This window comes from Lissotriton vulgaris, chromosome 1_1, assembly GCF_964263255.1.
Source record: "Lissotriton vulgaris chromosome 1_1, aLisVul1.2, whole genome shotgun sequence".
NCBI lineage: Eukaryota > Metazoa > Chordata > Amphibia > Caudata > Salamandridae > Lissotriton > Lissotriton vulgaris.
In genome coordinates this window covers 114,617,697-114,643,419 of record NC_141685.1, presented here as the reverse complement: position 1 = coordinate 114,643,419, position 25,723 = coordinate 114,617,697, and positions in this window count along the sequence as shown.

Sequence of the window (25,723 nt, the reverse complement as noted above, 5' to 3'; positions counted from 1 at the left end):
TACCCCTTCCCCTTTGTCCAGTTTCACGCCAGAGCTGCAGCTCAGTGCCCCAACAACCGGTTTGAACTGGGAAATGCAAGGGCCACCTTGTGTGTCCCAGGCAGTGTCTGAAAAGCATTCACTGAATGCAACCCACCCTACCCCAATACACTAAAGCCTGTATGGGGAGGTGTCGGCACCTCCCTGGACAGGAAACCTACTGTCCAGGCCTACCCTGCCAGAGTTTCGTCCAGCATCAGAAGGTCAGACTCGTGTCTGTGGCAGCAGGATCCATTTTGTGATGCTGAGGCTCTTTCACATTTACCGGGTATACCAGTGTGTACATGTCTTCTCCCTCTAGAAGGGTGGAATTCTACCCCCGCCACCAGAACTGGTGGGGAGGTAGGATTCCAAAGTGTTTGACACCAAACACAACATGTTTTGCTGCAGCCAAACCACAGTTAGCATTTACTGCGAGGTTATAATGCACTTAAGAGTATATGGTATGGCTGTATCATAGAACAGCTATAAGGAAGGGTTTCCAAAAGCTGCAGAAGAGCTCAGCTCAAGCTTGGGCACCCTCACACAAGACCAAGCACTCTATCTTTAGGATTGTCAAGGCCTGCCATAGGAGTGACTTATAGGTTTATATGTGTCTATATATTTAGGTAGATATAGGTATACTATATCTAAGTAAGGGGTGCTTACACCACCTTACCCAGGCTTCAAATGCAGACCTGTGGTGTCATTTTGGAAAGCTTCCCAGGGGTGGCATAACACATGCTTCAGCCCTTGGTAGGCCTCTGGAGTACCTATACCCTTGGTACCTAAGGTACCATATACTAAGGACTCACAAGGGTAACCCAGTAACCAATCTGGAGTGTACCTAAAGTACATGTAACCAATTTAAAGAGAGAACAGCTAGGCTGTGGTCCTGATTAGCTGGGCCACAGCCAGACTAAAGTCGATAAACCAGTGAAACACAGCAAAAAGTGTGGGTAACCATAGGAAGGAGATCCTACTCTCCTACATCCGCTAACCTCCTTGCACTCACTCACATGGCATAAATTCCGCACTCTCCCATCTTCAAGTTTCACTGCACCTTCCAACACCTTTACGATCCTCAATGGATCAGACCAACGAGGTGCCCCCTTTTCCAATAGGCCTGGTTTCCTCACTCGCACATACTGACGTACCAAAATATTCAACATCTTCTTATTACCCGACACGCGTGGATGTAAGGCACTCAGGCTATTTGCATTTTAATTTTGAAATTGAAACTAATATTTGTGTTTTTAACTGTTTTTAAATCAATTGCTGGCACATTGCACTTTTGGTTATCTTGTATGTAGGGCCCCTACCTCAGCCGCTTTTTGCCTCTTTTCTTCTTACTCCGGTCCATGGCGGGTGTCCCCGTTTGTAGTGGAGAGTATAGAGGACTGCCAGCTTCTCTACTTCTGGCTGCTTCTTGCGGGTTAGCGCACTAGCACCTGCTTACTACTTAAACCTAATCAACAACAAAAATGCCAATACTGAGTTCTACTCCAAACCATACTTTGTTCACCAGGCTAACAACCAATGAATTATTAACCATGTGTTGGATTTAATCCGTCAATGTTTATTTCTTTTAGAAGATTCCGAAAAACACACACAGTACAAAATGTATTTATAAATATGTGAAAAATACCTAAAAGTTATTTAGGAGACAGACGTACACAACAAGAATGGACAAAAAATTATAATGCATTCACACAATCTCTTGAATCACCTGACTCAGCTCGTCTTCATATCAAACTATCACACCTTCAAGCTTACAAAACAAAACAGACATGAAACAAAAAACGACATGGGAGAATGTCATCGCCTGAATCCAGGATATTTTTCAATATGGAAAAAAAGAAGTTTTTCTTTTTAGCTTAAATAATTAATATACATCGCTACTCAGAAACATAAATGCGTGCAGATATTTTAGACATAAAACGCAACAAAAAAGGTCAACGCGTTTCGAACCGGACCCTTTGTCCGATTCTCATCAGGACCAAACAAAGAATCCGCCACCCTCTCTGCAAGTGTGTTTTGATGGACCACTCTCCCTGCCCCGAGTGGAGGCCGCGAACGCTGAACCAAAAACTACAACGACCAGGATCCTCATGGGAAACATATGACCCATACGGACCAATAGAACCGCTTGATATTGCCATCTGCTGCAATTCGCCTCACACGGTTTCTCGGGTTACGCGGACCGCACGGCAACATTGTGCTGCGATTCGGTTTTGAGCTTCTTGAGGCTGCCACTAAAGGTATGTGTTTTATAGTTTAGAACGAGCCCTGGTCACGGTGTTACTTGCTAGAATGCCGTAGCTCTTACGCATTTCTGCACAGACTTATGCTCATTTCTACCCTTTGTAGAAATTGGCGAACGACCACGGAACTGATTCCTCCTTCTGAGCAGCTCCACATGCATTAATATTCCCCACCAGGCGACTTACTTTTGAAGGTAAATCTCCGCCAGAGTTCATTCTGTGAATGCCCAGAGTCAATTTGGCAATTATACTTAACGGTCTGTTTCGGTTCCTCATTTACAGCCCTTTGAACTTCTTCGTTTATAAGTAGCTAAAGATAACTCTTCCAACCAGCGAACTACACAGGAAAGGAGACATGCCCGTAATCAGTCCCTTTGCAGGTATTTTTTCGCCCTTGGTTACCGGACTTAGAAAGACAAATAGGCACTAACCAGCTACACTAATCTTTAGTTCACTTTGTTCACAGACGTTCACCCTCTCTTTTTCAAATCATTTGAATCGACAGCTTGGAATACTCAGGTAGGGAGCCTCTCTTGCTGGTGGTCGTGTAATTGTGGTCTTCATAACACACTGAATTATGTTGATTGTAAGGGAACTTGTTTTTCTTCTTTCAGATTCTCTGTTTGGTCCTGATGAGAATCGGACAAAGGGTCCGGTTCGAAACGCGTCGACCTTTTTTGTTGGGTTTTATGTCTAAAATATCTGCATGCATTTATGTTTCTGAGTAGCGCTGTATATTAATTCTTTAAGCTAAAAAGAAAAACGTCTTTTTTTCCACAGTGAAAAATATCCTGGATTCAGGCGATGACATTCTCCCATGTTGTTTTTTGTTTCATGTCTGTTTTGTTTTGTAAGCTTGAAGGTGTGATAATTTGATATGAAGACGAGCTGAGTCAGGTGATTCAAGAGATTGTGTGAATGCGTTATAATTTTTTGTCCATTCTTGTTGTGTACGTCTGTCTCATAAATAACTTTTAGGTGTTTTTCACATATTTATAATACATTTTGTACTGTGTGTGTTTTTCGGAATCTTCTAAAAGAAATAAACATTGACGGATTAAATCCAACACATGGTTAATAATTCTTTGGTTGTTAGCCTGGTGAACAAAGTATGGTTTGGAGTAGAACTCAGTATTGGCATTTTTGTTGTTGATTATTTAAATAGACTCTGCTTTACTGAAGGTGAATCAAAGCCCTTGTTTGGTTCTTGTACTACTTAAACCTAGCATTTCCGTCGTGCAGCGGACGCGCGCAGCAGACGCGCGCAGCGGGAGCGCCACTGGCACACTTAAGGCGCACCAAAAGCAAGCCCGTCAGCGCCTGTTCAGCGGCCAGTGCCAGCCATGCTGCTGGGTGCCCCTCCGGTGCCCAAATCCTTTGGTCCAGGTCGCAACTGCTTGAAGTGCGAGATAAGTGCTGTGGTGCCCCGACCTTATGTGAGTTTTCTGGGCCCCGTCTCAATGTAATTGAGCCGCTTGTCTATTCACTTTTAAGTTAGATCCCGCAGCCCCTCCCAGACTACACCCCATGCGCTTTGGACCCGCAAAGGGGCAAATTGGCCTTCACCCCCATTGAAGCCTGTTTACTCATTTGTAGATCGCTACCCCGCCATGCAGATGAAATTTTGCTTTCCCTTGCAACTCATGCCTGGGAAACTTGGGTTAGGGACTTTTCTAATCCAACCTCAATCTTGGCATCCCCCCTGAATATCGTTTTGTGCGAATAAATAGGCCTAACAACAAGGTGGGTGGTGGGATTGCAGTGATCCTAAGTTCAGGCTAGGAAAATCCCTAACATCAGCCCCTTAGAAGCTATGTATTTCAGCATCTCTGCTGTATCGAATATAGCCATGGCTGGAATTCTTATTTACAGACTCCCTACCTCCGGCCTCAACATTTTACAGATTTTTATAATATTGCGGCTGATCTGTCGCTTAAACATACACATATTATACTCCTTAGTGATTTTAACTTACATGTGGATGATACTCAGTGCACTAAAGCTGGACCGCATCTAGAAACCCTGGAAGGCCTTAATCTAACCCAGCGGGTTAGAGGCCCTACCCATCGGGCCGGCCATACTCTAGATTTACCGTTTACCCTAATCTGTCCGCGGCTCAGCCTGTACCTCTTACATGGTCAGACCATTTTTTTTAATCTTGTTTAGTGTGGCTACTCTCTCTCAATCAACTAATTCCTCTTTGGCCCGGGATCACAGTAGGAAATGGTTTAAAATCACTTGTAATACCTTGGCCCCGCCCTTTCTCGCATCCATCTGCAGTTGGGGCGGGATTTGGAACTAGATGTATCTAACTTTAATTATTGCTCACCTCTGCCCTTGATACGGTTGCCCCTGAGCACCCTATTGTCTCCTCTAGAAAAAAAAAATCTGCCACCTGGTTTACCCCCGCTCTGCGCGCTGAAAAAAGTCAGTGCAAGAAACTCAAACAGAATTGGAGACTATCCTATGAAACAGAGGCTAAATCATTTTACAGAGCCGCGATTAAGAATTTTCACAAACTTAAGGGCTCAGTAATGTGAGAGTATTTTGTCAAGAAAATGAACTCCGCCAGGGATTTTTTCCCTTTGACCTGGAAACAGGCCTTGCTAGCACCTATTTTGAAAAAAATGGATGCAGATCCTTCTGTTTTTACAAATTCTCGCCCCATTTCCCTGCTACCTAAACCAGCCAAAGTCCTGGAAAAAGTAGTTCAGGAGCAATTATCGAGCTATTTTGAGATGTGCCATCATTTACACGACTCACAATCCGGGGTTAGATCCGGATATAGCACAGAGACTGCGCTGCTGGAGGTTTCTGAAACCATTTGTGAATGTTTGGACGCAGGTGAAGCAGCGATGCTGGTGCTTCTCGACCTGTCCGCGGCATTCGATACGGTCTCTCATGATATTTTGCTTGAGAGACTATACAGGGATTCAGGGTACCCCTCTATCCTGGATCAGATCCTTTCAAGATCACCGCACTCAACAGGTCTCAGTTCAGCCATTTGTGTCCAAGGAGAAACCACTGAACTGGGGAGTCCCTTCGGGCTCCACGCTGGGCCCGCTATTTTTTTATGTATATCTCTCTCCTCTGGCCTCAGTGGTAGACTCTTGTGGTGTCAGAGTGATCTCTAATGCTGACAACACACAATTGGTGTTATAATTTAAGGATCACTCTGAAGCAGCCTCCTCTAATTTTAGACACTGCGTGTGCAACATCTCCACCTGTTTGGCATCAAACACGATTAGGCTGAACTCTCAGAACACTGAGGTGCTGTTTTTCATCCAAATACCCTCCTCCACCTCTTTGATGGTAGCCATTGAAGTTGACCCCCCCTCCGGAACCTGTGGACTCAGCAAGGAATCTTGGATTCTGGTTCAACGCGAGCTATCCTGTAAATCTCAATTCAACCAGGTTTCCTCAGTGTGTTTCGGTAAATTGCACATGATTCGCAAAATTCTCTCTTTTCTCCCTCGGGAATCTCGCCGGATCATTGTTCACGCCCTGATCACCTCACATCTGGACAATGCAAACAGTCTGTACGCTGGGGCTCCTGCCTCCCTGATCAAACGCTTGGATCACTGAAATAATATCGAGTGTCAAAATATCGACTAGCAAAAATATCGTGGACAAAATATCGACAGTCAAAATATCGAGTTTGTATCTACAAACAGGTAAGTACAAAAATATCGAGTACAAAATATCGTTTACAATAATATAGTTGTAAAAAATATCGACTTTATAAAAAACAGTGTTAAATTAAATTAATATTAAAATGTAATTACTGAAATATACTTAAAAATACTTACATTAACTTATAATAATTAAATAATAAATGAAAGTAATAAAACATTTTTTACAATATTATTTGTTAAAACATATATATATATATTAACATACTATAATTAAATAAGATACTAAAAACTGACCCTGAACCCTAAAAATACCCCTTTACCCAAAAACCCAAAACTGACCCTAAACCCTAAAAATACCCCTTTACCCAAAAACCCAAAACTGACCCTGAACCCTAAAAATACCCCTTTACCCAAAAACTAAAAACTGACCCTAAACCCTAAAAATACCCCTTTACCCAAAAACTGAAAACTGACCCTGAACCCTAAAAATACCCCTTTACCCAAAAACTGAAAACTGACCCTGAACCCTAAAAATACCCCTTTACCCAAAAACTGAAAACTGACCCTGAACCCTAAAAATACCCCTTTACCCAAAAACTGAAAACTGACCCTGAACCCTAAAAATGCCCCTTTACCCTAAAACTGAAAACTGACCATGAACCCTAAAAATGCCCCTTTACCCAAAAACTGAAAACTGACCCTGAACCCTAAAAATACTCCTTTACCCAAAATTAATCAATATTATTTAATTACCAATTAATTATTAATTAACAATAACAATAAAGTAAATATATTAGCACATTACCTGTAATTAATTTAATATTTAATATTATTTTACCCCAATTAATTACTTTACAATAACACAAAATTATATATATGTAAAATTTACTCTAATTAATGTAATTAACTAATTACAAATAATTAATTACCAATTAATTACTAAAAAAAATATGTACTAAATTATATTAATTAATTAACTAATTAATATTAATTAATTATCAATTAATTATTAATTAAAAATATTTACAAACATATATTAATTAATTAATTATTATTAAATTACTTCCCACCCTATTCCCCTATAAACCCACAACCCGCTACAGAATTACATTACGCAATTATTATAAAAACAAAATTCATTTAATAAAATATTTTATAACATTAATACACACTTTTCACACATATTATTACATAAATATACACTATAAAGTATTATATATCATTAAAAATTCGATATTCTTGCTATCTATATTTTATACAGTCGATATTACTTCACTTACCTTAAAAACGATATTTTTGTAGTCGATATTCTGTCCAGTCGATATTTTGTCCAGTCTATATTTTAAAGTCGATATTATGTCCAGTCGATATTTTGGAGTCGATATTTTGTCTGTTTACCCAAACGCTTACAGATTGTTCAGAACGCGGCAGCCAGGTTGATCGATAACATCCCAAATCGCCACTCGATTTCTCCCCAACTGAAGAAGCTTCACTGGCTTTCAGGGACCAGGAGCATTCAGTTTAAGTCACTGGTTTTAGCTTTTAGAGCAATGCTGGGTCAGGGACCGGACTACTTTAGAGCCTGACTTAAGGATGCTCAGTCTAACCGCTCACTCAGATCAAACCATCTCCGCCTTTTGGTGACTCCCCGTTTTTGCCTCTGCAGAATGGGTGGCAGATCTTTCGCAGTGATGACGGCCAAAGCCTGGAACTGCCTGCCAATGTCCTTGCAGATGGCTGAATCTGAATCTATTTTCCAATGCCACTTAAAGACCTGGCTAATTTCCAACTCTTCGCCCTCTATGATTACCTGCACCTGCCGCCTGTCTTAGAGCCAGGAAACGCCCGCTGGGGGTAGCTGTGCGCTTTACAAGCTTCAAATAATAATATTAATAATGTTGATTCTGTTAATGACCTGAGTTTGACTCCGTTCCACATTCCTCTTCATCTGAAGCTCAGCCTCTGACTTCCCTTTCTCTTCCTTCTTAATCCTCAACAACCAACGTACAATTTTTTAAAGGGTTTCCTTCCTCTTAACACCTCAAACAGCATTCTACCTGTTACTGAATTACTTGTAATCGTGTACGATAACAACATACTTTGAAGAGCTTTCATCCATTATAACCTAGACTTAAGTGCCAATTGTATTGCCTCTTTGACAATGCCATTGAACCGCTCAACCAGGCCATTACTTTCGGGATAATACAACGACGCCCTTACGTGATTTCATTTTTCCAAACACGACTGCATCTTACTTGATTCAAGCTCCACCCCATTATCAGACACCAACAACTCTGGTACACCTTTCCTGGAAAAAACATCTTCCAAAAAAATCAATAACCACCTCCGTGGTCACACTACCAACCATATGAACTGCAGCCCACTTAGGGTAATGCCCAATGAGAACAATGGCATATGCTTCTTTGGATGGTAACGTTGCAAATGGCCCCTTAATATCAATTGGTACTTTCCACCATGGCCCATAAGATGAATCTACAGTTTGCAAAGGGACCATGATTGGTTTAATCACTTTGTCACTTGACATGCATGCATTACATTCCCTCACCCAACTATCCACCATACCGTACAAACCTGGCCACCTAATTTTGTTCCTAAACTTTCCGCCTCATGCTTGACATCCTCCAATTGCCTTCATGTCCTAACTTGATGATGTTCTTGCGAATCCTAATAGTTGGTACAAATCTACCTCCTTTAAGGACAATACATTTACAAAAGGATAATTCCTCCTTTACCTTCCAAAATGGGCTATATTCAGTTTGCACTCGCCATTGCAAAGGCCACACATTTGCAATGAATATTTTACACCCAGCAGCACCACATCTTTTTCCATTTCAACTATCCCATTCACCTCCAACAACTCTAACACATTCGCCACATCCCTATTCCTATGACGCATCACGTCTTCATATGTGTACGCCACATCATGTCTACTCTCATCCATTGCCTGTGCTGTGCACAATTACACTGGTAACTGTGACAACCTATCAGCAACACAATTATTTTTGCTTGGAACACATACAATATCATAATAATACATTTGCAACTTTGAAACCAATCATGCTAACTTTGTAGTTATATTTTTCCCACTTCCGGGTTTTGAAATATTCACTAAAGAGTTATGGTCTGCACAGATTCCCAATTTCATGCGACGAAACATACATCCTGAAACACTTTACAGTCCAAGTTGGAGAGAGTAATTCTTTCTCTATCACTGAAAAAATTCTGTCGACTTGTGTCAGGGTGCGAGATGCATATGCAACCACCCACTCATTACCATCCTTCTTTTGTGATAGAACAGCTCCTACTCCGTAACCACTGGCATCCACAGATATAGTAAATCCACCCCCATGGTGCATTTTGTTAGACGGACCGGGAGGGTCGGCCGAGATTACGGGGAGAGGTCTCCGGGGAGAGCCGTCTCCAACGACTGTACAGACAAGTAACTTCCCCCCCACAGACGGACACCACACAAGATTGAAGGTTAACGAGATTTTATAGGCAATTCTTAGGTTACGATGATATGATACAAGGAGGTCTGGACTCAGGGGTCCCCTCGGTTCTAGTCTCTGGCTTAGGAGAGGGGTAGCGGGACAGTCTTTGTTACCAATGAGTGAAAAATAGCTCTCAATCCTTGAGCTCGGCGTTCTAGATGATCGGGCCGCGGCGGAGCCAGGCAGGTCCCGAGATGGACGAAGGAAGGCGACGGTCCGCGGCGGAGCCTGCAGGTCCCGGTGAAGATGACGGTTACAACGGTCCGCGGCCACGCCAGCAGGTCCCGACGACGATGAAGGATAAGAAGGTTGCGAAGGCTGTGGCAGCGCCAACAGGCAGGACGATGGTGCACAAGACAGAGCTACGGCAGCGCCAGTAGTCCGTCAAGGATGAGTTCCTCTTTACGTCTCTCGACTCCAAAATACAACTGCCTTCCTGCTCTGGAGCTGCCCCAGTTATAGGGCTGGCGGGCTTTGATGTCCGGACCTTCGCACTTGGAGGTCGGGAGGTCCGGGATGAGGGAGTCCAGACACCCAGCAGGGGGGTGGAGCCAGCGCCCGGGGAGGCGATGGGCGAGCGGCACTTGGCGGGGGAGAGCCATCGGCACCTCTTTCTCCCATTGACTTGCCAAGTAGCCCGCTCACCTCCTGGGTGGAGGGTGGTGCCGGAATGTCTGAGGCCGGCCAGGTCCAGGGTTGAGGTCGATCGGGGGCCAGGCGGCCTCGTGGTGGAGTGTCCAAGATGGCGCTCCAGGCTGGGCGCGTGGGCCGGCAGTGGATCGAACCCACGAGGTCAATATGCTCGAGGGCAGGGGTCCCTGAGGGGGCGGAGAACGTGCAATGGTGGTGTGTGGTACTTGCGTGACTGAACTCAGGCCTGGTTGGGCCGGGGGAGAGCGGCCCTTCATGTGGCCTGTCCAACATGCGTCCCCCCCAGCTGAAGGCGGGGAGAGTTACCCATCCTCCTGGGGACTCTCCTCGTCGAGGCGGAAAAACCGGGACAGGCCATCCGCGTTGGCGTGATCTGGCCCAGGCCGGTGTTCGACTGTGAAGTCCATACCTTGCAAGGAGACGGACCAGCGTAGCAACTTTGGGTTTTCCCCCCGCATATGCATCAGCCATTGCAGGGGTCGGTGGTCGGTCTGCACCCGAAAGTGGGTGCCAAAAAGGTAGGGCCGGAGCTTCTTGAGGGCCCATACCACAGCGAAGGCTTCCCTCTCTATGGTGCTCCAGCGTTGCTCCCGTGGCAGGAGTCTCCGGCTGATGAAGGCCACCGGTTGATCAAGGCCTTCGGTGTTCACTTGAGACAGGACTGCCCCAATGCCCTGGTCGGAGGCGTCTGTCTGGACGACGAACTCCCGGCTGTAGTCTGGGGCCTGGAGCACAGGGGCGGAACACATGGCGGCCTTCAATTGTTCAAATGCAGTTTGACACTCTGGGGTCCAGTTGACTTTCTTGAGCTGATTCTTTGACGTGAGTTCTGTGAGGGGCCCCACTATGGTACCATAGTCTTTCACGAACCTTCGGTAATAGCCCGTGAGGCCCAGGAAGGCTCGTACCTCGGTTTGGGTGATGGGGGGCTGCCAGGCCTGGATGGCGGCAATTTTCAGCTGCAGAGGGGCCACTAGGCCGCTTCCCACCTGGTGTCTGAGGTAGGTTACAGACCCTTGCCCAATTTGGCACTTGCTGGCCTTGATCGTGAGGCCAGCTCGCTGAAGGGCTTGCAGCACTGCTCGGAGGTGGTGGAGGTGCTCAGTCCAATGGTGGCTGTATACAGCGATGTCGTCTAGGTAGGCGGCGCTGAATCCTTCGAGCCCCGCCAGGACCTGATTGACGAGTCGTTGGAATGTTGCTGGGGCATTCTTCATGCCAAAGGGCATGACCGTGAAATGGTAATGGCCATCGGGGGTGAAGAAGGCAGAACGTTCTTGCGCTCGGGGTGTGAGGCCGATCTGCCAATAGCCTGCTGTCAGGTCGAAGATGCTGAGGTAGCGAGCAGCTCCCATTCGGTCGACTAGTTCATCTGCCCGGGGGATGGGATGTGCGTCTGTTCTGGTGACCGCATTCAAGCCCCGGTAGTCGACGCAGAACCGGAGTTCTGGTGTGGTGCCGGGGGCAGCTGCTTTGGGGACCAGTACGACAGGGCTGGCCCAGGGACTGTCTGAGGGCTCGATGACCCCGAGCGTGAGCATCTTGGCTACTTCCTCCTGGATGCAGGCCCGTACCCGGTCTGGCACGCGGTAGGCCCGGTGGCGGATAGGGGGGCTGTCCCCGGTGTCCACATCGTGCACACACCAGGAAGTGACCCCTGGGGTGAGGGAGAACAGGCTGGCGAACTGTGACAGGAGGGCTTGACACTCTTGGCGTTGTTCTCTGGTGAGGGCCTCCGAGAGCCGGACCCCATCCACGGAGCCGTCTTGCTCCTGAGTCCGTAGGAGGTCAGGGAGAGGCTCGGAGTCTTCTTCAACCTCATTGTCTGTGGCCATCAGGAGGCTAAGCTCCGTTCGCACAAAGTGGGGTTTTAGTCTGTTAGCGTGGAGGACCCGGAGAGGGTTCCGGGAGGATTCCATGTCGATGAGATAGGTGGCAGGACCCTTGCGCTCGATTACTTTGAAGGGCCCCGTCCATTTGTCTTGTAGGGCGCATGGCTCAGTGGGGGACATCACCCATACCTGTTGGCCAGGTTCGAATTCAATGGATGAGGCATTCTGGTCATACCATTTTTTCATGTCCTCTTGACTGGCCTCTAGGTTGGCTTTCGCTAGTTCTCTGAACCGCCGGGTCTGGTTGCGGAGGGTGAGGAGGTACCGGAAGACATCTGGAGGGTTCTTTAACGGAGGCATCTCCCAGCCCTCTTTGACTAGGCTGAGCGGCCCCCGCACTGGGTGTCCATATAGCAGTTCAAATGGGCTGAAGCCTAGGGATTTCTGAGGGACCTCTCGGTAGGCGAAGAGGAGGCACGGCAGCAGCACGTCCCACTGGCGACGGAGGGGCTCTTCCAACCCCCGATCATCCCCTTTAGCGTGCGGTTGAACCGCTCAACAAGTCCGTTCCCTTGAGGGTGATAGGGGGTCGTGAATCGGTAGGTGACCCCGCACTGTTGCCAGAGGGATTTCATGTATTTAGAGATAAAGTTCGTGCCTCTGTCGCTGACGACTTCTCGGGGGAAGCCCACACGGGAGAAGATCCCCATCAGAGCCCGGCCGACTACCGGGGCTGTCACAGTTCGCAGAGGAATAGCCTCAGGGTAGCGGGTGGCGTGGTCCACTAGCACCAAGATGAATCGATGGCCTTGTTTTGTGCGCGGGTCCAGGGGCCCCACAATGTCTATACCGACCCTTTCAAATGGGGTAGTGACCACAGGGAAGGGTTGCAGGGGGGCCTTTAGTTTGCGGCCGCTCTTTCCACTGGCTTGGCACGTGGGGCAAGACCGGCAATGCTGGTGCACATCGTTCCTCATTTTGGGCCAGAAGAAGTGGGTCACTAGGCGACTGTAGGTTTTATCCTGTCCCAGGTGCCCTGCCAGGGGGACATCGTGGGCCAGGTTTAGCAGAAAGTCTCTAAAACGGAGGGGCACCACTAATACTCGGTTGGCCCCCAGCTCGGCGATTCTTTGCTCGCTGTACAGCAGATCATTGTCCCAGTAGACCCAATGAGTTCCGGGGGTATCCCCTGCGCTTTGGGCGAGCGCTTGCTGGCGGAGTCCCTCGAGGGAGGGACAGGTCTTCTGTTCTTGGCGAAATTGTTCTTGCGTGGGCCCTCCTTCTTGAGGCCACTGTTCGAGGTTAGCGAGGTCGGAGGGTTGAGCTGGTTCGATGGGGATGTCATGGTCGGTGGTTTCGGCTGGGGCGACCGGAGGCGGTGGCGCCGGCCATTCGGGTTCTTCTGGGCGGTGGTCGGCACGGGCGGCCATGGACCGGGTGGTGACGCACGCCCAGCCTGGGACGCCTAACATCCCCAGGTGTTCTCTTCGCTCCACGGCTGCCCACGGAGAGCTTTCAAGGTCATTTCCAAGGAGGCAGTCTACGGGGGCGTCGTCTCGGACTGTTACTTTCAACATGCCGGAGACCCCTCCCCATTCGAAAGGGACGCAGGCCATCCGACACAAACTTTCCGAGTTATCGGCTGATCGTACAGGGCAGAGAATGTTCGGTAGATACTGTTCTGGGGTCACCAGGTGACAGCGGACGGCTGTTACACTGGCCCCGGTGTCACGAAGGGCTTCGGCCCGGCGTCCATTGATGCTCACCCATTGGCTGTACTTCTGGGTGTTAGCGGGTAGGGGGACCCGCGGGACCATGTCTTTTCCCCCTAAGCATGCTAGAGCCATGGCGGCTGGCTCCCACTCCTGATGCTCTTGTTCGTATTCTTCCTGCTCCTCGGAGATCTGTTCTTCCCCTAGGGCCGCGGCGGCCACTTGGCGGGGTCTTGGGCTCTGGTACTGCGGGCAGTTTGGGTCGTTTGCGTAGTGGCCGACTCGTTGGCATCGGTGACACGTGACATTGGCTCTGTACCCCGGTCGCGCCGGGGTGCTGCCCCGGTTGGCCGGGGGGGTGGTGCTGGTTGCGGGGGCGGTCGGAGCGTTGTCTTTTCCTCGCCCTTGGCCCCCTCCTCCTCCTCTGGGTCGGTGCTGACCATTGTTGTTCCGGTTCTGTTCGTAGAACCCATTCCGGCCTACTCTGGTGATCTCCCACCGGTCAGCTTCTGCTGCGAGCTGCCGGGGATCTGTTAACTTGCTGTCGAGGAGGTGCTGGCGGAGTTCAATGAAGCAATTGTTCGACAGATGCTCCCACACCATCAGATTGAACAGTTGTTCGTAGGTCGTGACGTTGCTTCCTCTGATCCAGCCCTCGAAGGCTCGGCTGAAGTATGTTACATAGTCCACCCAAGTTGTACCCGGGATGCGGGTGCAGTCTCGGAACCTCTGACGGTACATCTCGGGTGTGAGGCCATAGCGGGTGAGGAGTGCCGCTTTCATATGGTCATAGGAGGTCATCTGGTGGTCCGGGAGCTGTAGCAGGGTATCGCGGCCCTCATTGAGGAATCTCCCCCATAGACCGGCTCCCCAATCGCTTCTATCGATCCGGTGTGCAGTCATCGCGATTTCATAGGCCTTAAACCATTGCTGGATGTCGTCCTCTCGGAAATATTCTCGGACAACATCCTTGGGGATGTGTACCTTTTTCTCTGTGGCCCCTGAGGTGTGGGGTCGCTCGGGCACCCCTGCTTCTTTATTCTGCTTGCGCAGGTTGATCTCGGCTAGGTTCCGTTCGTGTTCGTACGCCAGTTTCTTTTCCTCGAGCTCCCTTTGTCTCTGTTTCTCCTCTCTTTCTTCTCGGAGACGCAGGTGCTCTAAGTTGATTTTTTGTTCGGCCAGCTTGAGTTCAATGTCCATCTTGAGTCGGGCCATTTCCAGCTCGTGTAGTCGGTTTCTTTCTCTTTCCTGGATCTCGTCTTGCGAGAGACCCGTTCTTTGCCCTTCAGGGGCCGTGGTGGTTTTTTCTGCGGTGCTTTGATCGGGGGTTCCGGCAGCCCCGGTCTCTGCCCAAGATTCTAGGGCATGCTTGAAATCGTCTTTGGTGCTTAGTCCGGTGGTAGCGATACCCAGTTCGATGCAGAATTGTTTTAGTTCACGATGGCTGTACTCTTCCAGTTTCTCCATTTGGAATTTCTCGGTTGATCCGCTTTCTTTAGTTGTCATTGTGATTTCGTCGTGTGGTGAGCTACTCTCTGTACGTTATGCGGTGATTCGAATCGCGCCGCTGGCCACCAATGTTAGACGGACCGGGAGGGTCGGCCGAGATTACGGGGAGAGGTCTCCGGGGAGAGCCGTCTCCAACGACTGTACAGACAAGTAACTTCCCCCCCACAGACGGACACCACACAAGATTGAAGGTTAACGAGATTTTATAGGCAATTCTTAGGTTACGATGATATGATACAAGGAGGTCTGGACTCAGGGGTCCCCTCGGTTCTAGTCTCTGGCTTAGGAGAGGGGTAGCGGGACAGTCTTTGTTACCAATGAGTGAAAAATAGCTCTCAATCCTCGAGCTCGGCGTTCTAGATGATCGGGCCGCGGCGGAGCCAGGCAGGTCCCGAGATGGACGAAGGAAGGCGACGGTCCGCGGCGGAGCCTGCAGGTCCCGGTGAAGATGACGGTTACAACGGTCCGCGGCCACGCCAGCAGGTCCCGACGACGATGAAGGATAAGAAGGTTGCGAAGGCTGTGGCAGCGCCAACAGGCAGGACGATGGTGCACAAGACAGAGCTACGGCAGCGCCAGTAGTCCGTCAAGGATGAGTTCCTCTTTACGTCTCTCGACTCCAAGATACAACTGCCTTCCTGCTCTGGAGCTGCCCCAGTTATAGGGCTGGCGGGCTTTGATGTCCGGACCTTCGCACTTGGAGGTCGGGAGGTCCGGGATGAGGGAGTCCAGACACCCAGCAGGGGGGTGGAGCCAGCGCCCGGGGAGGCGATGGGCGAGCGGCACTTGGCGGGGGAGAGTCATCGGCACCTCTTTCTCCCATTGACTTGCCAAGTAGCCCGCTCACCTCCTGGGTGGAGGGTGGTGCCGGAATGTCTGAGGCCGGCCAGGTCCAGGGTTGAGGTCGATCGGGGGCCAGGCGGCCTCGTGGTGGAGTGTCCAAGATGGCGCTCCAGGCTGGGCGCGTGGGCCGGCAGTGGATCGAACCCACGAGGTCAATATGCTCGAGGGCAGGGGTCCCTGAGGGGGCGGAGAACGTGCAATGGTGGTGTGTGGTACTTGCGTGACTGAACTCAGGCCTGGTTGGGCCGGGGGAGAGCGGCCCTTCATGTGGCCTGTCCAACACATTTACAATCTCATTCTTGATTGCTACAAACTCCTCCTTGGCAACAACCAAATGTTGCATTTTTCTTTTATAACGCTCATACATTTTCCACCTTCGAGACATCATTTTTCACAAAACGGGAACTAAACTCTGTGAGCCCCAAATAAGACATTCATTGTTCTTTAGGCTTGAGCTTAGGAGCATTCACAATAGCTTCAACATGACTGATTGTTGGACGTACGGCTTCCTTAGATATAATGTGCCCCAAGTATTCCACCCGCCGTTTTCCAAAACCACATTTCTCTTCCTTCACACTCAGAACATTTTTCATTAGAGCATGTAAAACCGCCTTCAATGTCCCATCATGCTCTTTTTTGTCCTTTCCAAATATCAAAATGTAATCCTAAACACCTTCCCACCTGTTATGCCTGATAATACTCTGGACATCTCCCTCTGAAAATCAGCAGGTGCACCTGCCGCCCGTAAAGGCATTCTTCTATACTGGATCCTGCTTTCAGTTGTTATAAAAGCTGTGCAATGCCTAGAGTCTGGTATGCGCTGGCCAAATCAATTGTAGTGAATACAGTAGCCTCCCTGTGAGTAGTTGACCTGGTACATGCTGTCCACTAATTAAAGAGGGCACCTCATACCAGTCCAAACAGCCCTTATCTTGATTTAAGAGGTCAAAGATAACCTTAGAAAGCTATCCAAGAGGTAGCTGTGGAGAGCAGCCTTCAGGCGTAGTCTTGAAGGAATGTTAAGCAGCTTGTTTTACTAGAATGCAATCTTATTGCATTAATTAAATGAAAGGAGAGCCACACAGTAGTAATCCAAACGTGAATTTGGGATGAAGAGTATCTGAAAGCAGAGGGGACAGAGTCTGGGCCACTGGGAGTGACCAGGGACACGGTAGACGAATGCCCACTGATGTCGGGCGCTTCAGGTGCGTTGACAGTGTTTTTGACTCTGAAGCCACGGGGACCCATAGATGTTAAAGAAAACCAGGGGCTGGATGCAAGCTGTCTCATAAAGGATGTCAAATGCTTGGGGGTCGATGTCCTGCGTGGCACCAAAAAACCTTGGCAATGGCAACCCACGCAGAAGGTCAAGAAGAGTAATGGTTTGGACCAGCAAAGTCCAGGAGATTCACGACAGGAATGGGAGTCAGGGCAAGCCTGGAGCAACTAGGGAAGCTAATGGAAAACAAAGTTGACCCTCAAGTGGACTCACAGGCCAGAGGCACAGGTGTCGCGAGAGGACCTCAGTTGGATTCACAAGATGACAGTCCATGGAGCACTCAGTGAGAGGAGGACAAAGATCTTGGCAAGAAATGTGCCCAGAGATTGGAGCTATCAGTAGCACAACGTACTTGTCTGGCAACAGCCAACAAGCATATGCACTTGCAAAAATATGCAGTGCACAGGAATTTTGCAGCCCCCACAAGGGATTCTGACCTGAAACGTAGTGAGAGGGCAACGTGGGCCTTGAGAGATATAGGGACCTACCTTCTGTTTTGCTGGGATCTTTGGAGTCCATAGGGGCTCAGGAACAGCAGACTGGTACTATGGGATGTGGTGCCTGTTGAGGCAGGGGAGTGACTCCTTCCCTCCAAGGGAGATGTCTTCAGTTGTCCTTGATGCTCCACAGGTCCTGCACAGATCCTGGGAGATGAAGTCGAGCCCAAACAAAATCCAGCGAAGTCCAAGTGTCCAGATGGTCGAAGTTCAGTGGTTTCTGGTTCAGAATCTTGTCCATGTCGAATCTAGGGTCCTACAGCCAGGTAAGCCCCTTTGTACCCACAGGAGAGGGTTGGACAGATTCTGGGGATCCTCCCAGGGGAGGTGTGGACAGTGGGGAGGATACTACTCTGTCTTGTGTCCAGGTTCGCGCCACAGTGGGAGCCCTCGGCTCCCAGAACTGGTTTGAGTTGGACTATGCACAGGGGCACCAAGAGTGCCTCTCGTGCTGATTTTAGGAAACACTTTGGAAGTGCACCCGCCAAGCCCGAATACCAAATCCTGTCTGTGTGGTGGCCACACCTCCCTGTGACAGGATGCCTATTGTTCTGCCTTCCTCGGCTTGAGCTTGGCTCAGCAGCAGGAGGGCGGAAATGTGTCTCTGGTCGGCAGCAACCCTTGTGTGCTGTCTGGGTCGAGAAGGGTGGTACCGGGAAGACCAGGGACCCACAAAGCTCGCATCAGAATGGTGGAATAATACCTTCCACACCAGTTACTGGGGTGGAGGAATGATTCCAAGGTGTTTGATACCAGACACAACATGGTTTGTTGCAGCTGCTTTCGAGATAGCATTTATCACGAGCATACCATGCACCTCTACGTATATGTCTGGTTGCGTCACGAACAGCCCGGGAGAAGGGTCTCCGTATGCTACATGGATGCTCTGCTCATGCAGGGGCACCCTCGCATGTAAAACCCAGCACCCTGCCTTCAGGATTGTCAAGGTCTGCTATAGGGGTGACTTAAAGGTTTTAAGTGTAGTGACCAATAGATAGAGTAAACCTATATCTTTCGTAAAATCTTACACAGACTGCGATGGCAGACATGTAGTTCCATTTTGCATGGCCTCTCATGGGTGGCATAATGCATGCTTCAGCCTATGAGAGGCCTCTGGGGTACCTATGCCCTGGTGTACTGTATACTAGGGACTGACAAGGGTACCCCAGTATCCAACCTGGAGTGTACCTAGTACATATAAATCAATCAATCAATCAGAGTACTTGTAGAGCGCGCTACTTACCCGTGAGGGTCTCAAGGCGCTGAGGGGACGGGGTGCTGCTACTGCTCAAAGAGGCATGTCTTGAGGAGTCTTCTGAAGGCGAGTAGGTCTTGGGTCTGCCGTATGTGGGTAGGAAGGGTGTTCCAGGTCTTGGCGGCGAGGTAGGAGAAGGATCTGCCACTGGAGGTTGTTGGATGCGGGGGACAGCTGTGAGGGCGAGGCTGGCGGAGCGGAGCTGGCGCGTGGGGTGTAGAAGCGGAGTCTGCTGTTAAGGTAGGCTGGTCCGGCGTTGTGGAGTGCTTTGTGTGTGTGGGTGAGGAGCTTGAAGGTGATCCTCCTGTCGACGGGGAGCCAGTGTAGGTCTCTCAGGTGGGGGGTGATGTGGATGCGGCGGGGGACGTTGACGATTAGTCGGTGGAGGCGTTTTGGAAGCGTTGTAGTCGTTGTAGGTGTTTGGCTGGGATTCCTGCGTAGAGTGCGTTGCTGTAGTCCAGTCTGCTGCTGACGAGGGCCTGTGTCACCGTTCTTCTTGTTTCAGAAGGGATCCACTTGTAGATCCTGTGGTGCATGCGGAGGGTGCTGTAGCAGGAGGAGAAGACGGCGTTGACCTGCGTAGCCATGGAGAGGGAGGAGTCGAGGATAAATCCTAGGCTGCGTGCATTGTCGCTGGGTGTTGGTGCTGTTCCCAGTGTGGTTGGCAACCAGGAGTCGTCCCAGGCTGAGGGGGTGGGTCCGAGGATGAGTACCTCCATCTTGTCCGAGTTCAGTTTCAGACGGTTGCTCCTCAGCCAGTCGGCGACGGCCTTCATTCCCTCGTGGAGGTTGGTTTTGGTGGTGTGTGGGTCCTTGGTGAGGGAGAGGATGAGTTTTGTGTCATCGGCGTAGGAAATGATGTTGAGGTCATGCTGGCGGGCCACTTGTGCGAGGGGGGCCATGTAGATGTTGAACAGTGTCGGGCTGAGGGATGAGCCCTGGGGGGTGCCACAGATGATGTTGGTGGCTTCGAATCAGAAGGGTGGGAGGGGTACACTCTGGGTTATGCTGGAGAGGAAGGACGTGGTCCAGTCAAGGGCCTTCTCTTGGATACCTGCTTCTAGGAGGCGTGTCTTTAGAGTGCGATGGCAGACCGTGTTGAAGGCGGCTGACAGGTCCAGGAGGATGAGTGCTGATGTTTCGCCATTGTGTAGTTGGCACCTGATGTCGTCTGTGGCGGCGATGAGGGCTGTCTCAGTGCTGTGGTTTCATCTGAATCCGGATTGGGACGGGTCCAAGATGTTGTTGTCTTCCAGGTGGCGGGCCAATTGCCTGTTAACGATTTTCTCGATGACCTTTGCCGGGAACGCGAGCAGGGAGATGGGCCGAAAGTTCTTGAGGTCCTTGGGGTCCGTCTTGGGCTTCTTGAGAAGGGCGTTGATTTTGGAGTGCTTCCAGCTTTCCGGGAATGTCGCTATTTCGAAGGAGATGTTGATGACCTTCCGTAGTTGGGGTGCGATGGCTGCGTCTGCTTTCTTGAATACATGGTGTGGGCATGGGTCTGAGGAAGATCCTAAGTGGATGGAGTTCATGACCTTGAGTGTTTCGTCGTCGTTGACGTTGGACCAGGAGGTCAGGCAGATGGCGCTCTTGGTGTTCGCAGGGGAAGTGGAGTCTGGCTTAGTCGGGGCAGTTGTGGTGTTGAAGCTGTCATGGATGTCTGCGAACTTGTGGTGGAAGAAGATGGCCAGCGAATCGCACAGTTCTTGTGAGGGCGGGATTTCGTTGCCATTGGCGTAACAGTTTTAAGGAGAAAACAGATAGACTGGGGTCCTGATTACCAGGATCCCAGTCAGACTAGTAAAAAACCAACACAGCACCTGCAAAAAGGGAGACTCAAAATATCGGTGGGGACATCGACCCGCAATGACAAACACTGGCCACATAGTGATACAGAATCTCTAATAAAAGAGAGGGACCCAATCACCCAAAGGAGTAGGGTACCAAAAGACAAATGTCAGAAAATAAGATCCCCCTTGGGCAGTATTGCACCTAGGCATTAATTCTTCTCACCAAAATAAACATAGAGTCTTAATACATCACATGTAGAAAACAATGAGGAAGTTCAGAGATTGTAAATATATAAAAAAAGAGAGTGCAATTTATGGAACAAGTTAAAAACAGCTCATGCTTGCATCAAGCAAACCCATTAGGAATACAGTGTAAATCATAAAAATACACATACATATACAATAGCACTGGCCAAAATGAAATCTCGGGACTGAAAATAAGGAAGAATTAATTCCTATTAAAATAGGGAGAAATACAGAGGTAAACCAGAGATCAATTCTGATCAATATAATCACTCTTCCGTCAGAATTATTGTCTCCCAAAACTCAAAGTAGTTCTCCCTTTCTTGTGCATCGACGCGTTTCGGTGGGCAATCAATAAGTAGCCAACACCTTTTTCAGGAAAATAGTATAAACCATCCCATTTAAAAACTGAGCCGGAAATTCAAGAAAATATAAACAAATAAGGGCCAGCTATTACATCATATCACAGTCATATGTTACATTCTGCATAACCTCTTTGTTAAAAACATACTACATAAAATACATAACAACATACACCTAAAGCAAATAATTGATAAACATATGTTTCTATTGACATCGTCTTAATGGAAGAACACTTTTTTCTCAAATTGCAGATAATATTCAAAAATAATTCAAGTGTATTGCTCATTATAGTCCATATATCCATAGCTAGCCACTTATTCTCACATAGAGATATAACGGCATAAGGGAAGAAAATAAGATAAATATGAGATAAATCATCATCATTATTCTCACAGAGTCAGAAAAATACAGTACATACCTGCATAGAATTCATATTAATAAGCCTGCTTATGCAAAGTTCATATTCATAGGCATGTATGTAGCCCCCTTCATTTAGGCATATTAGATTGATTTATTGCATTTTAGTAACTATAATTTTTACAACATTAGCATTCCACAGTAAGGTTCAACAGATTATCACCAGGATACCTCACGTAATCCTGCCTATGTAGAGACACGACATACCTTTATTTTCTGTTCGCAATCATACGGCTAAAAACACCCCTTATCTGGTAGACAGCATACTCTTTAAGGGCCCGAACAGTGTTTCAAAGATTAGCCCGTAGCGCTCTTTGCCAAATGCAAAGCGATCTGTAGCAGGCAAAAGATACGGACAAATAAAGTGATACAGCACAGCAAACGCCCACGGTGGGCGATGAACCGAGAGCACTCAATAAGCGACGATCCACTGAGGGGCTTGGTGAGGTGCACCCAACATATGGCTGCGGTGGGGGCCATGGACTGCGCGGACATCCCTCTTGGGACCCCTTCTCTCCAATGCACCTGGGACAATTCTGAGCAGAAACAAACCATGCTAAGGGCTGCGCCGAGAATGCACTGTGCCTAGGACTAAAATTCAGGGGTAAATTCACAAGAACGTGTGATAAACATCACCAAAAATTGGTAACGCAACTTTACACATCGTAGCCCATCGCGGGAAAATAACCCTGTGTTAACGTGGAATTCACAACACGACGGAAGCATGCGATAGTCTGCCGAAAACGCGGCCAATGTCAGAGATACAACCACCCCGACGGAGATAAAAACACAAACCACAACACCAGAAATCGTGCAGTGAGCCCATTCGCGGTGAGGAAAGCAGGGATAAGCACCACCAGGACCACGAAACACACTGCAGGCAGGAATAAGCACAACAAAAGCCTGAAAAAGTTAGACAGGAAATCAGAAAACAACAGCCAAATACAATGGAGGCAACCTGAGACAGCAGATAACTCCACCAAACCCATTGGCAACAAAACATTGTACATGGCAGGCCATCTTGGACAAGATGAATGCAGCCTGAGAGCGGAGGAGGACAATTGCAGAAAACCAGAACTCATGCGAAAGGCACAAACAAGCAGAAACATGACAATAACAAGAAGGTAGCAATGCACACTGGAGGTGGGAGTCCAGCGCCACACCAGGAGCTGGATGACATGAAGGAAATGATGTCCACCACATCAGACTGGAGACGGTGGCAGGACACGGGGAGCAGAAACTGCACCAAACAACAGACACAGCAGCAACAGGGAGAGGAACCAGCAGGGACTGAGGGAAGGGAGGAGAAGGGCACAATAGCACACATGCACACCTAAGTACAGCACAACTGCAGACAAACAATGCCCAAGAGTAACAACACCAACCAGGAGCACAAGTCACACAACACAGTAATGTCACACCACTGAACAAGCACAGAAGTGAAGACAACATTGCTTGATAGGGAGAAGGGTGAGCCAAATCAGAGCAGAAGGAACATCTCACACACAATGCAGCACACACACATAGGAAGCAGAGCACACCAACATCGAACACAATGTGGTACAAACCCCAACTTGTGCACAAACAAACACAGGACACAAGTGCACCCGCCTGTGGCCGGTAAACGTCCATACGCAACGGGCATAGCACGAAACAGGGACATGATAATGCCCAAGTACAAACACACAGTCCTGATGGTGTAGTAAAGCACGTATGGCAGGGTCAAAGAGTCTGTAACACACACATTGGCATACAAATCTAGAAACGACACCGTTGGAGACAAGTGAAAGTGCGGAAACTTTATCAACAAGTGCGAGTCAGTACGGCCAAGAGAAGTGCCACGATATGTAGACAACAGCAGCAGCATGTCTGAAAGAGGAAGGAGAACCTCGCCAACACAAGTCAGTGCCAACCCACGTTGGTTGTCCGCACCTGGAACATGAGTCCTGGCCAATGCAGCCATGTCCACTGTCATCTTGGGACAGGTGACCATACCCACAGCATGCAACCATGTGTCGGGACACATGCAATGGCTCACATCCAGTTGTGGCTGCAGGTACCTTGTCAGTCGTCCATGAAAGCGACTGCAGCTTCGTAGGCCGACATCTCCAATGAGCGATCGTCTTCCACCACATCTGACATGTTGCTGATGTAATCCATTACGGAAGTTCAGCCGGTAACTGATCAGCAGCCCTGCCAATGGCAGTGCCCCCAGTACATTCAGCAGACGTGCACGGTACAGCTCCACGTGACTGGGGCCGAGCATGTGTCTGGGATGGTCTGCCATTGCGTCAGTGGCTCTGCATGAAGCGGCACTGGCTTGCCCTGAGACAGTCCAGTGGATGAAATGGCACAGCTCGGTGCAATGAGCAGTGTCTGTGTGCAATGGGTACAGTCCTTGGTTGGGGTGGGAGTATGTGTGAATGCCATTTCACGCACGCAACTACGACCAAGGACTACTGTGTGTGGGATGTGTACACTTTGGTCTCACGTCGGGCAGTGCATAGTGTGTGAGTCGCAAACAAATGCTATTGTATCTGTCAGGGGGTGCTGGGCACATGCAAGTTCCTCTGTCAGGGGGTGCTGAGCACATGCAAGTTCCTACTCGGAGCTGCAGATGTGCTACCGCTTGATAGTACTGAGAAAGGACCTTTCGACCCTACAGTAACTTCAACAGCTGCATGCATACAGGAGACGTACAGAGGCAGGTCGTGGGTGTGGTAGGACGTCTGCGACCCTGGGATTCATGGATGACATGCCCAGCACAATGCACATGAGCGGACTCACTGTGTGTCACATTGCCACCCAGCTGCTCCTCCCTGCCACGGGCACCCACACTTGAGTGCGCTGCACGGTTGCATCACGTGCACTCCTATGGGACACCATTCTATTGTCTGTCCATGCATGTCAGGCACCATGCCAACAATAACACTGGCCTTCGAAGTTGTGCGCCCACTTGGGTGTAGGCCAATAGTCCGGACAGGGCGGACACATGTGTTCAGCCCATGGCTGACTGGGATCGTGCTACGAATAAGGCCAGGCAAAAGACTAATGCATCCACAAGACTGATACACATGACACCTGGCATGCAGGTGCCAAGAAACCAAGTGTCCTCCGCTCCTACATGTCCCCGTCCCTGCGGGCCCGCCCTCCTGGTACATGCCACATTGCAACATCGTGTACTGTGGCCCTGGTGGTGACAATACCCCAAAACAAAGACACACTTACCATACTTCATGCACCGGCACATGTCCGGACCACACCCTGCCCCCCCTGCTGAACCAGCACAGGCAGCCTGTGCATGCAGGGGGCAGGTGTGGGGCTACATGTCAAGGGTCACTGCCAACGCTGAGGTGACATGGCAATGTCCGCAGAAGACAGCACACTGTGATGTTGCAGGGCCCGTGCCCATCATGCTGACACAATGAACACATGAGCACACTTGCTCAGATGGAGGAAATGGCTACGGGCATGTGCGTACGGCCACATTTATTATTAGGCACACTTCCAGAGTGACACCTGTGTTGGATGTGTGTGGGGTGTGTGCACACCAGCTGGCAAGGGCTGCCTGGTACAGTCAGAAACCGACAACAGTGTACATCATAAAGGACACAACCATTCAACCATAAAGGCCCCATGATTTGTGCTGCACAGAGTTAGTAGCCACGAATGCAATGCGTTCTGCATGGGCCTGCCGCCACGGGCCGCTGACTTGCGGTGCACTGGGGCAAGGTCACAGGTGCAGAGCAGGTTCATGTGATGACTAGGGGCCTTGTCACGGAGTGTATTGATGGACAGTGGAAGGTGTACCCCCAGGGCAGGATGCAGAGGGCAGACCCACGCTGATACAGTCACCATTGTGGAGATGAATGGAACAGACACATGTTGGACACCTAGTCCAGT